Here is a 12,676-nt window from a genome sequence, read left to right on the forward strand (position 1 = left end):
AATACACATTAATCCTCTTTTTATTTTCTGCAATATAGATTATAGGTAATAGCACTAAGAACCTCTATGCTTCATTAAGTATTCTATTTAATTTTCTCTACAAATTCAGATGATCTGAGCATTAGCTGTCTTCTGAGACTTTTATAATTGAGAGTGCAAACTATCAATAATAATCTAATATGACTGATTTTCACAAAGTTGTCATCATAATTCAGAATTCAAAATTAGGAGAAATGATTGTTTTTAATGACTTAATAATCAAATTTAATAACATTTTGTTGGCTTCCCTGCTACAACTCCTTTCCTCTTAAAGTTTTTACTATACCTTACACAGATACTGATACTTCATAATCACTACTCATTATTGAAAAAGTCAATTTTTTTAAAAGATTTTATTTATTTATTTGACAGACAGAGATCACAAGTAGGCAGAGAGGCAGGCAGAGAGAGAGAGGAAGCAGGCTCCCCACCGAGCAGAGAGCCCGATGCAGGGCTGGATCCCAGGTCCCTGGGATCATGACCCGAGCTGAAGGCAGAGGCTTTAACCCACTGGCCACCCAGCCACATGTGGAATATTGGTGCTAATTTTCTAATCTAATATCCCATTTTGAGCATGTGTCTATTTCAAAGCTTCCAGCCAGTTTTTCTGGCTCCTGCATTAATATTTTCCTTAACTGAGTTTATGAATTCAACAAAACAATTTATTTCATTATTGGAGAGTTCTAATTAGTATGTAGTTTTGGTTTTTGGTAACTTGAGTCTCCATTGACTTTTGGAAACTGATTTTATCCTTTCCGTTTTTATGGAACCCTCCCCCCTCAAAAGTTCTCTAAAATTTACTTAGAAGGATTTTGGTTTTCCCCCTTCATGGGTTGCACAGTTAAGGGTATTCTAATTTGCAGGGAATTTTTGCATAATTTGTGATTCATACTATTGTAATTTGTCTCAGTTCAACTTTGTATTAAAGAAAGAAAAAATGGTTCACATCACACATCTGAGTGATTCTTTTTCTTATTTGCTGTACAAAACATGTTAAGAAAAAAGGGCGGGTAATTCTCAAACTGTATCTCCAGCAAGTACAAAGGTAGAGACAAGGAGATACTAATTGATTTTCTATTTCTTTTTCTATTTGTTTTGTTTTGTTTTTTAGGGTTTGGTTTTTTTTTTTTTTTTTCAACCCATTATTCCATTTCAACAATGAACTTTTGCAGCCATTGTTTTTGGTGCAAAGGCTTCAAGTGTCCTCATATGTTTTCTGTAACTCCAAAAATAAAACTTAAATCGTAAAGGTAAGGATTGCAAAATATTTTTGTCACTCTCAGTATTTGAAATGTATAAAGGAAGGTATACTAAAGAAAACTTGTTGGATGATGAGGGTTTTAAAAATGCATGTATATTTATTTTATTCATATATGGCTAATACACTTTTATAATATTTTTCATAAGGGCTATAGCTTCTAAGTATATGTTTGAGCACATATATTTTAGTACAGAGTGGTTAAGAACATGAACTAGGAGTTAAAAGAAGTCTATTGGAACCAATAATATTCAGTTGGTATGCCATCTTGGGCAATTTACCTAAGAAGATGAGAAAACACCTAGAGAAAATAACACATGAGGTAAATTAATTCTATTCTTAATTAATGATTACCAGCTTCAACAAACTATCAAAATGGTGATTATACTATATTTCTCATTTACTTTAATCTCCTATTTTTCACAACATGTATCTCAAATTTATCCATCAAATCTCTACCCCCTTTCCATCCTCATCCTAGTAGATGTTGGAACTTCCAAAATTATGGAAAATGTAATTTGCATAAACCTAATTTATGGAAGCAAAGATGAGGGATAGCTACCTATGATTGCATACATCTTAACATACTCCTCTCATGACTTAATAGCTGTCCTTCCTCCTACTAAATATAGCAAGTCCTTTAAGACAAATGAGGACTCATGTCCCCTTTTGGCTTTATACAATTATTACAGCTCATCAAAGCCAAGGCGAGAATGAGGTTTTTCTCCCATAATACAGCAAAGAGTATAGGTTCAAGAGGAGTGGTGAGGCAATATACTCTATAGATTAAGGGCCCCCAAAGAAAAGCAAAACAGAACATGTGAAGTTTTTTTCTTGTCAAATTTTACCTACAAATGTTATACAGAATAAATGCAATAAAAATTTTCAGGACTTTATAATATTAGAAATTCTCAATTTGATGTATTTCACTTTACTAATATCTCTCAATGAGTCTTATACAAAACTGAATCCACACATCTAACTAGATTCTCAGAGGCTTAGACAAGGTCTATACTCTACTTCTTCCTACTTACACCCACCCAATTTAGTAGAGGAAAGAATCCCCTACTTGTATGCTCAAGAACTGAGAATATTGCTCTCCATCACTCTCTGAAAACATATATCCTGCATAGGCTTCAAACTTCCTAATGTTTTGCAAGAAATTACCTTAGTTCTTCATGTACTATTTTGCATTTAAAAATACTTCCTTTAGGAGAGTATTATATAATTATACAATTTCCTGGTTGCAATGATGACTCTGACAATTGTTAGGCATTGGCTCCCTGCCCCTTGTCAGTGGATTTGCTTTACAGATGACACTAACCTGAGTTCTGAATGACTGAATAGTCCTGATCTTCTCCTTACTGAAAACAGAAACCTCACTTCTTAGCAGTTTGGGTGAACTTGTCACAGTGAATTCTTGGATAGTGATACAACTTGCTTTCTTGGCAGGAAAAATCTCACATAGTGAGGGAGGTTTTGAGACAATGAAATTTTATTTGTTTTTATTTTCACTTTTTATTAACATGAAACAGTATAAAATTTTTAAATTTTTATAAAACACTGATTTAAAAAACTGATTTATGCTTATTTAACCTAATAAGTCAAATAGATTTAAGAAAACTTTATTATAAATCTTCTACGATTTCCTATAAACTCTGTTCTTCAATAATACCTTCTGCAAATTTAGTGAAAAATGCTAGAAGCAAGAATGCTTATTTTATGGCCCATTTAATCCTTGACCTCTTCACTTACATTGTCAAAAATGTCAGTTATAGTCAAATATGTCAGAGGCTTTTTTAAAGTTCTCCTTTTCAGTAAGGTTAGAAGTGGTTCTTACTTTATCTACATTGACCTTGTGCCAAACTGTCATACCTCCTGAATATAGAATGATTAACAATATGGCCCATTATAGCTTTCACTTTAAATAAAATGAAATGGAGATTATGGAGACAGATGTTTTCAGTTTTAAATATGTTTAAACAATATATATATAATCTAGTATTTACGTGTGTCTTACTTAAATTTAAATAAACTATTTCTTAAAGACAATTATGTACCCAGGCACACTCAAGAGAACTAGATTGGTATTATTGGTAGTAAGCTAAAAATTTTAAGTAGTAACCTAAAAATGATCAGGAGGGCAGAGAATGAATTAGATTTAAGAGTATTGATACAACAGATGAAGGAAGTAAAGTTCTGCATGTTCCTGTGTTAGAGGTAATTTCAAAGCAAATCATGGATCCACAAAGGCAGGGACATTATCACACTTGCTAAACCCTGAACAAAAGGCTCCTACCATTTTATGGACCCAGAAGTCAAGAGGAAGAGAAAGGTCAAGGGCAGGAGTAGAAATGTACCAAATGAGAGAAGTATCTTAGTCAAAGCCAATAAGGGGACCTCTGAAAGGAGGCACCAGGTCTGGGAATGCAGATATGCAGATGGGGATATCTGGTTCTGGAGGTGAGGCTGAGTTCTTGATTGCTGCTGCCTCAGAAACTGCAATATGGGGGCCCTGCATTAAGCTGGGCTGGGATAGGCAGCTTCTCCCCTGATGTCTGCCAGGCAAAGTGCTTGTAATTACCTATGGCTAGGCCTGAACTAAGATGCAGGATTTTGTCCTCATAACTTCTTTATAGATTTGAGGTGGGTTTGGGGTCTCTTTCTTCAACTTTGAAAAAGGATATTACCTACTGTGTAAATTGGATATGAGATTGAAATTAAGTGATGTATATAACATTTCTTAGCATGGTATGTATCCTAACCTAAATAAAGATTAGCTATTATTGGCTTCAAAAAGCTGGAACTTTTCAGAATATTTCACTAAATATTAAAGGAAAAATATAATTTTATATAATTACATATGGATATTAAAAGAAAGAAAACAGCTGAAAGAGTAGAAGTTTGAGTACCATAATAGTTGGCTTTTGATTGGATATGACACTTTGTATCTTAGTATATTTATGTTGTTGTTATATTTGTACCCTAGGCTAGTGGTTAAATATAATTTTGCATGCCCCTTATCTTCTATCAGCTTTCTTCAATATGTATGCTTTATCTTTAGACCCAGAATTGAAGAACTGAAGCCAAAGCATTTCAGGATTTCATGGTCAAAGTAAGAGAAAGATTTTTCTTTTCCAGTTTAACCAGTGCCTACATTCTCACTCTCAAATCTCCTTATTTATTTTAAAAGACAAAACATTTTTCCCACATGATTACTATTGGGAATGGAGAAATCCTTTAGGAAAATGAAGCTATGAACAGGCTAGCTTCTATTCATAGGTTTGTGGTTTGCCCTTACAGACATAGTAGGGTCATACTACCTTAATATAATAATAGAGCACTTACTTTAAAAAAAATACAATGGCACAAAGGTTTTGTTCCTTGTATCATCTGACTCGACAAAGCAGATGATTTCTAGGATGTCTAAAAGCTTAGATTATTTTATAGAAAACAGTAGTTCTCCCTAAATACTGAAAATCAAGGTTTTTTTTAATAGTATAGCTTACTATTATTTTTGCATACAGAAATATAATATTGTTTACCTTGCATTAGAGGTCAATTAACTACTTAAATTATATATCTTTCTGAGCACATTCTTTTTTTATTAACATATAATATATTATTTGTTTCAGAGGTACATGTCTGTGACTCATCAGTTTTACACAATTCACATTGTTACATAAAATAATTAAGATTTTTTTTTAAAGAGGAGTCCTTAGCAAAATGTTAGTGAGAAAATTTAATTAGTATCTAAAAAGTTCATCATCCTTAACTGAGGTTTATTTCAGGAAATCAAAGTTAGTTTAACATGTTAAAATCAATGAGTGTGCATTCCCAAATTAATAGATTAAGGGGAAGATCATGAAATCACTTGATACATACACAAATATCATTTCTCCAAATTCAACACTAATATTGATTAAAAAATAAAACATAAAACTCAGAAAATTAGAGAAGGAGCATTAACTATCACACCTCATTTCACACTATACACAATAATTATCTCAGAATAGATTACAGACTTAAATTTAAAAATTAAAATCTTAAGTTCTAGAAGAAAGCATGGGAACAAATCTTCATAAACCCATGGGGAGGTGATTTTTTAGCCAAGACACAAAGTACATGAACTATTAGAATTTATCAAGTAAACAAAGATTGCTATTTAAAAAACATTGTTAAGAAAATTAAAAAAAAAATTACAAGTTTCAGATTGAGAGAAAATATTCCAATATATCCAATCATTGATTGATATCTATAATATATAAGAAGACTTTTATAGATCCATAGCAAAAAAAAATGATCCAATAAATATGGAGAAAACTTTGAATAGACCACAAAAAACATGCTACTAAGAAAACATTGTTAAGAGATAAAATGTCAGACGACAGGCTGGAAAAAATATTTGCAAAAAAAGTATCTGACAAAGGATTTTTATACTGAATGTATAATTAACTGACAACTCCGTAATAAGAAGACAACCCAACTCAAAAAATAGAGTAAAAGATTTGAACATATACTTCAAATGAAAAGATACATGGATTACAATATAAGAATATGATAATATATTCAACATTATAAGACATTAGGGAAATAAAGCTTATAACCACAATAAAATAGCATTTCACAGTTAGAGTACTTGAAGTTCAAAAGCTGACTATACTTTGACAATGCTGTGGAGTTAATAATATTCTATATATTGCTATGGGAATATAAAATTGTAAAAACCATTTAGAAAATACTTTGACAATTTATTTCTTGGTAATCATCTGAAAAAAAAAACTAAATTATTTATATAAGCTAGTAATTCAGCTCCTAGGTAATCAACTGTAAGAATTAAAAACCCATGTCAACACAGTCTTATAACAATATATTCATAGTACACTTATTCATATCACTCAACATTTTAAGAAGAGGCAAATATAATCTTAGTAAAAGAAAGCACTCCAGTGATTGCCCAATCATAGTGGATGAGGCAGATAACACGTAGATGGGGACAAAGGAATATTTTAGGATAATAAAACATTTTGACCCCTGGGTATAACATATGACTCAGAACTAATTAAAATGTCTATTTTAAATGGATTTTATTTTATGAAGTTATACCTCAATACAGCTGATTTACAAAAGTATATTGTCTAGAATAAGAACCAAATTATTGCCCATTAGAGGAATATTACATGCTAAAAGCAATATTTCAACCAATTGCAATTAATATGTGTTAGCTGATTGTTCTATTTGAAATTAGAGATAATTTTTACAAATTATGTGGTCTTAGAAAAGAAACATGAGGGGCGCCTGGGTGGCTCAGTGGGTTAAGCATCTGCTTTCGGCTCAGGTCATGATCTCAGGGTCCTGGAATTGAGCCCTGTATCAGGCTGTCTGCTCAGCGGGGAGCCTGCTTTCCCTCCTTCTCTCTGTCTGCCTCTCTGCCTACTTGTGATCTCTGTCAAATAAATAAATAAAATCTTAAAAAAAAAGAAAAGAAAAGAAACATGAATGCCATCACACTTATTATAAACAGAAATGATTTTATGAAAAGATGACTACATTTTCTAAGCAAAACTAATAGACAATTTCCATGTCCTAATTACTTGGACTTTTTGTGGCAAATGGATAACTTATGATGGCTTTGTTACACATATGGTTAGAATCCCAAGAAATAATGAACTAAAAACCAATAAAGGTGCATTTTTTTCTTCTTTATTTGTGTAAAGCTGAGCTTCTGTTACAGGTACAATTGAATTACATAGGAATTCATTAATTATCTCAACAGTGTTTGTTTATAGAATGTCTATCATGCAGAGATTGCTAATAATGATGGTTTCAGTATAATAAGTAACAATAGATGGGTTATATAAAAATAAATATATTAATAATGAGTTCACATTCTTGTTTGGAAGTTCCAAATGAAGGTTTGTGGCTGGTTCCTGGTGGCTTGATGATGAAGTCCCAATATACTCATTCAGTGTGAAATATAGCCCTCAAAAAAGTAGATTCGGGGACTTAAAAATGAAAAATGATTTGTGCCATCTTGTTACAGAAAGGGAAATTTTTGCTTTGCATACAGTATAATGTAATACAGAGAACTTTGGATTTGGTGTCAGAAAGTTAGGTTTTGGGGGGCACCTGGGTGTGCCTCAGTGGGTTAAAGCATCTGCCTTCGGCTCAGGTTGTGTTCCCAGGGTCCTGGGATCGAGTCCCGCATCGAGCTTTCTGCTCAGCAGAGAGCCTGCTTCTCTCTATTTCTCTTCCTGCCTCCCTGCCTACATGTGATCTCTGTCTGTCAAATAAATAAATAAAATCTTTGAAAAAAAAAAAAAGGTTTTGGGTATGGTTCTTTCAGAATGGTAGCTGTTTAGATTTGAATGTGTAAAATCAATTGTTTCATCTTTTTTGTTATACTCCCTCACTTTTAAATGTAGGCATAATAATGGAACTTTTAGCTATCTTATAGAATTTATTCATACATGAAAGCCTTTTTGGTCTGTCAGGCATTGTCAAATCCTTCTTGCATTTTCCCAGCTCAGGGTTGGTTTCTGCAATCCATAGTCCTCAAGACATACTTGATTCCACCAAGAACATGTTCCTTAAACTTGGGCAAGTTACCTAACCTCAACAATGATGTCTGTGAAATAGTGATTATAATATTATTAATTCAGAGGAGTATTTTGAAAATTACACAAGCTAATTCAAGTAAATTTTTATCTGGGCATTTGGTGCATTATACATACTCATTATTGACTATTATCCCCACTCATCATTACAAATATCATAATGTTCATTTTAACTCTTCTGTTATCCAGCATACTTCCTTGCACACAAACATGGATTAAAGTCAATAAAAACCAGTTTGGTAGAGGAAATAATAATAACTTTTGAATTTGCATGTGTCTTTGATATATTGGAATGGATGAATATCTTAGTCTTGGGAATCAATTATCCCTCAATTTTATTAGTCTTCATAATTTTATTTTGGAAGTTCACTTGCAACAGTCATTAAAACTATTTTATCAGGATAAAAATTCTTAAGGGAATAACTAACTTTAGCTAGTCTTCTTTAAGATTCTTAGCAGTAGTACAGATTCATCAACAGTTAGAATTTGGAAACTTAAATCTTGAAAAACAAAACAAAACAAAACTATTTCATCAAATACCTCTGAACTCATATACTATCAGTTCACATAGAAATACCATTTTCTCTTGATGATCATTTGCTCTATCAATATTGCAAGAAACTCAGAGCTACTAACTCAGTGAGTATGCATATATTTTTCAGTATTGAGACTTTTTTCTGATAATAATTTCTGAAAAAAATAAATTTATGCATTGTAAAGATAGAAATACTAGTGGATTTAATGTAATGAGAATGTAAAATACTTGGGAAATAAAATATTAAAACCATACATTTATATGCATACAATTATATACTTTTTGAAATAAAATTTGATTCAAGACTATATATGCATACATGACATTCATCTTCCAGTGTAATTATTAAGAAAATGCTGAACTTCAGACAATTACTAGTTCAGCTTGTAAAGAAGAATTAATGACAGGCAATTATTTAAGTAAAATATGATAGACCAAATTGTATCATTATTTGGAGTAGTTGTTCCTTTTAAGAAGGGCCTTGAATCTTTATGACCTTTTCAATCAATGATAGGTAATAATTTACTGCTGAATGTGCTACATTGCAGGTCCGCTCATGTACAGCAATAATCACTGTATTGCCCCTGACACCAGAAATTGAAAGATGAACTATTGTAAGATGGTGCCAGTGATGGTAGGAACTCTTAAAATGTGAAAAGACTTGTATCTTGGAATCAATGTCATGGTTGGTACCGGTAAGGTAGTTGAGGAAAAACTTACTGCTGCATCATAGCTAAACAAAGTGGGAGATTTTTGAAATTTGTTTAAAGGAAGAGGAAAAAATAAAATAAAGCAAACAGAAACAAAAATGAGCTACCACCACCACAACTACACATAATGATTTCAAAGAATTTTATTAATTCTCTGGGATCTCAGATGTTTAGTTATGCCTTATATCTTATGGTTTACCTCTTTCTGATACAGTAGTTTCTATGGTTCTAATTTGAGCTCAAAAGTAAAAATGGACTAATATTTTAGAAATAATATGACAAAAAAGTGTAACCTGATTTATCTCAAATTTATATTACTCTTCTTTTTTAAAATTTTTCAATTTCGACATCCCTCTTGTCCCTTTTAGAAATGAATTTTACATTTTTCTGAAATGGAATATTTTCTGTTTTTCTGATTAAAATCAACTGATTTTCATAATTAAAAGTTTGAATGGAAAGTTTTGAAAAAGAAAGTAGACATTCTCATTGACACCTCTACTACCAGACATCTCCTATTAACACATAGATTAGTGTTTTTCATGCATATGCAGATATATGCATATAAATACCTATATTTTCAACAAAATGAAAATCAAATTTGACTACTCTTTAATAATTCTAAATTTTTTCATATATATTTAAAAACATTTTTTAACAGTTATTATTCTGTATATTTGAGTTTAGTCAGGAAAAATGGGTGTTTTAAGCTGATGGTTTGCAGCTCTTGGAGTAGCAGTTGGAAAAAACTCTAAACTTATAATTCTATTACACATTGAATTATAGCATTTACATATGAATCAGAGTAAGTTTTCTGTTGCTACTACAGAGGCAATTTTCACGCATTTCTCATCAATTTATAACTTTAGAACTATAGATATTATACTTTCATATATATCATTAGAGGAAATATTACATAATGATCAAAGTATTTCTAAGTATTTTAAGGCACATATTTTTATAACAGAGATTTAAATAAAGTGAAAAAATAATATCCTATAACAATCTCATTTAACCTAATATTAAAATAGATGGTTATTTTTAGGGCACCTGGGTGGCTAATTTGGTTAAGTGACTGCCTTCGGCTCAGGTCATGATCCCATGGTCCTGGGATGGAGGCCTGCATTAGGCTCCCTGTTTAGCAGGAGAGCCTAATGCAGGGAGACCTGTTTCTCCTTCTTCCTCTGCCTGCTCTTTCCCTGTCAAATAAATAAATAAAATCCTCCTGCTTGTGCTATCTCTCTGTCAAACTGTCAAATAAATAAATAAAATCTTAAAAAAAAATATATATATATATATATATTTGGCTGTTTTTAGAATGTCATGAATAGGGCTTAATATTAGTAGTCCCATACATTATAATGTGTATTTTACATATGTTATGTGATATGTATTATACCATTATATTTGTGTATGTACATGTGATATCTTTTTTTTTTTTTTTTTTTAAGAGAGAGAGAGTGAGTGAGGGGATGGGTGGCAGAAGGAAAGGGAGAGAGAGATTCTTAAGCATACTCCATGCTAGGTGTAGAGCCTGATACAGGTCTCAATCTCATGACCCTGATATCATAACTTGTGCAGAAATCAGGAGTTAGAGGCTTAACTGACTGAACCACCCAGGTGCTCCACTTCTATGCATTTCTGAAATCATATTTTACAAATAATTTTGAAAGTTAATACCTAACAACTTAACTGAGAAGGACTAATGGCAAGCTCAAGAAAATTCTCAAAGTCATTAGCCAGTTCAACAATCAGAAGTAAACAACAATTATAATTGTTTGAAAATGATTATAAAAATAAAGCTTATTCTTATGAAAGATTAGAAATCAAGGGGGAAAAGATAATAGGATGAAGGAAAATAAGAGAAGAAAGAAAGGTGTAAATAAGTGAAGTGTGGCAAATGTTGTGGACAATTGTATCAGCAAGGGGCCCATGCCATCAGAAAGGATGGATATCTAACATTTACATTGACATGGATGGAACTGGAATTTTGTTTTGTGAAATAAGTTTTGTTAAGTGAAATAAGTCAATCAGAGAAACACAATTATCATATAGTTTCGCTCATATGTGGAACATAAGGAATAGTGCAGAGGACAAGAGAGGTGTGTGTGGGGGGGCACTGAATGAGAGGAAATCAGAGAAGGACACAAACCATATGAGACTCTTGAGTCAGAAGGAAGCAAACTGAGGGTTGCAGAAAGGGATGTGGGTGGGAAGATGGGCTAACCTGGTGATGGGCATTAAGGAGGGCATGTGATGTGATGAGCACTGTATGTGATACAGAACCGATGAATCATTGAACATTATCCTTAAAACCAATAAAAAATAAGTAAAAATAAAAGTAAATAAATAAATAGAGAAAGAAAGAAAGCGAAAGAAAGAGGACCATGAATAGAAATACTGAAGTCAAGGTCTGGAGTTCAAAGTATGTGGAGAAAGTGAGAGGAGGAGCAGACACATAGCTAGGAAATAAGTAGTGGTGGAAGCATAGGAAACAGGTGAACTCTTTGTCCATTTAAGAATGGACAAAGAGAGAAATATGTTGTTCTGATGAATGTGTTCATGGGGACATTTCTTTATGGGCATGTGTGGATGTTTAGGTAATTTAATATTAGAGCAGTCTGTAAAGAAACAACATATAGTAGGGTTCTCCTTTCTCTGCATCCTCGCCAGCATCTGTCATTTCCTGACTTGTTGATTTGAGCCATCCTGACTGGTGTGAGGTGATATCTCATTGTGGTTTTGATTTGTATTTCGCTGATGCCGAGTGATAAGGAGCACTTTTTCATGTGTCTGTTGGCCATCTGGATGTCTTCTTTACAGAAATGTCTGTTCATGTCCTCTGCCCATTTCTTGATTGGATTTTTTTTTTGGGTGTTGAGTTTGCTAAGTTCTTTAGAGATTTTGGACACTAGTCCTTTATCTGATATGTTGTTTGCAAATATCTTCTCCTATTCTGTCAGTTGTCTTTTGATTTTTTTAACTGTTTCCTTTGCTGTGCAAAAGGTTTTGATCTTGATGAAATCCCAATAGTTCATTTTTGCCCTTGCTTCCCTTGCCTTTGGCGATGTTCCTAAAGATGTTGCTGCAGCTGAGGTCGAAGAGGTTGCTGCCTGTGTTCTCCTCAAGGATTTTGATGGATTCCTTTCACACATTGAGGTCCTTCATCCATTTTGAGTCTATTTTTGTGTGTGGTGTAAGGAAATGGTCCACTGTTGGTGGGAATGCAAGCTGGTGCAGCCACTCTGGAAAACAGCATGGAGGTTCCTCAAAATGTTGAAAATAGAACTGCCCTATGACCCAGCAATTGCACTACTGGGTATTGACCCTAAAGATACAAATGTAGTGATCCAAAGAGGCACGTGCACCCGAATGTTTATAGCAGCAATGTCCACGATAGCCAAACTATGGAAAGAACCTAGATGTCTATCAACAGATGAATGGATCAAGAGGATGTGGTATATATACACAATGGAATACTATGCAGTCATCAAAAGAAATGAAATCTTGCCATTTGCGA

The sequence above is a fragment of the Mustela lutreola genome, chromosome 1 (assembly GCF_030435805.1).
Source record: "Mustela lutreola isolate mMusLut2 chromosome 1, mMusLut2.pri, whole genome shotgun sequence".
NCBI lineage: Eukaryota > Metazoa > Chordata > Mammalia > Carnivora > Mustelidae > Mustela > Mustela lutreola.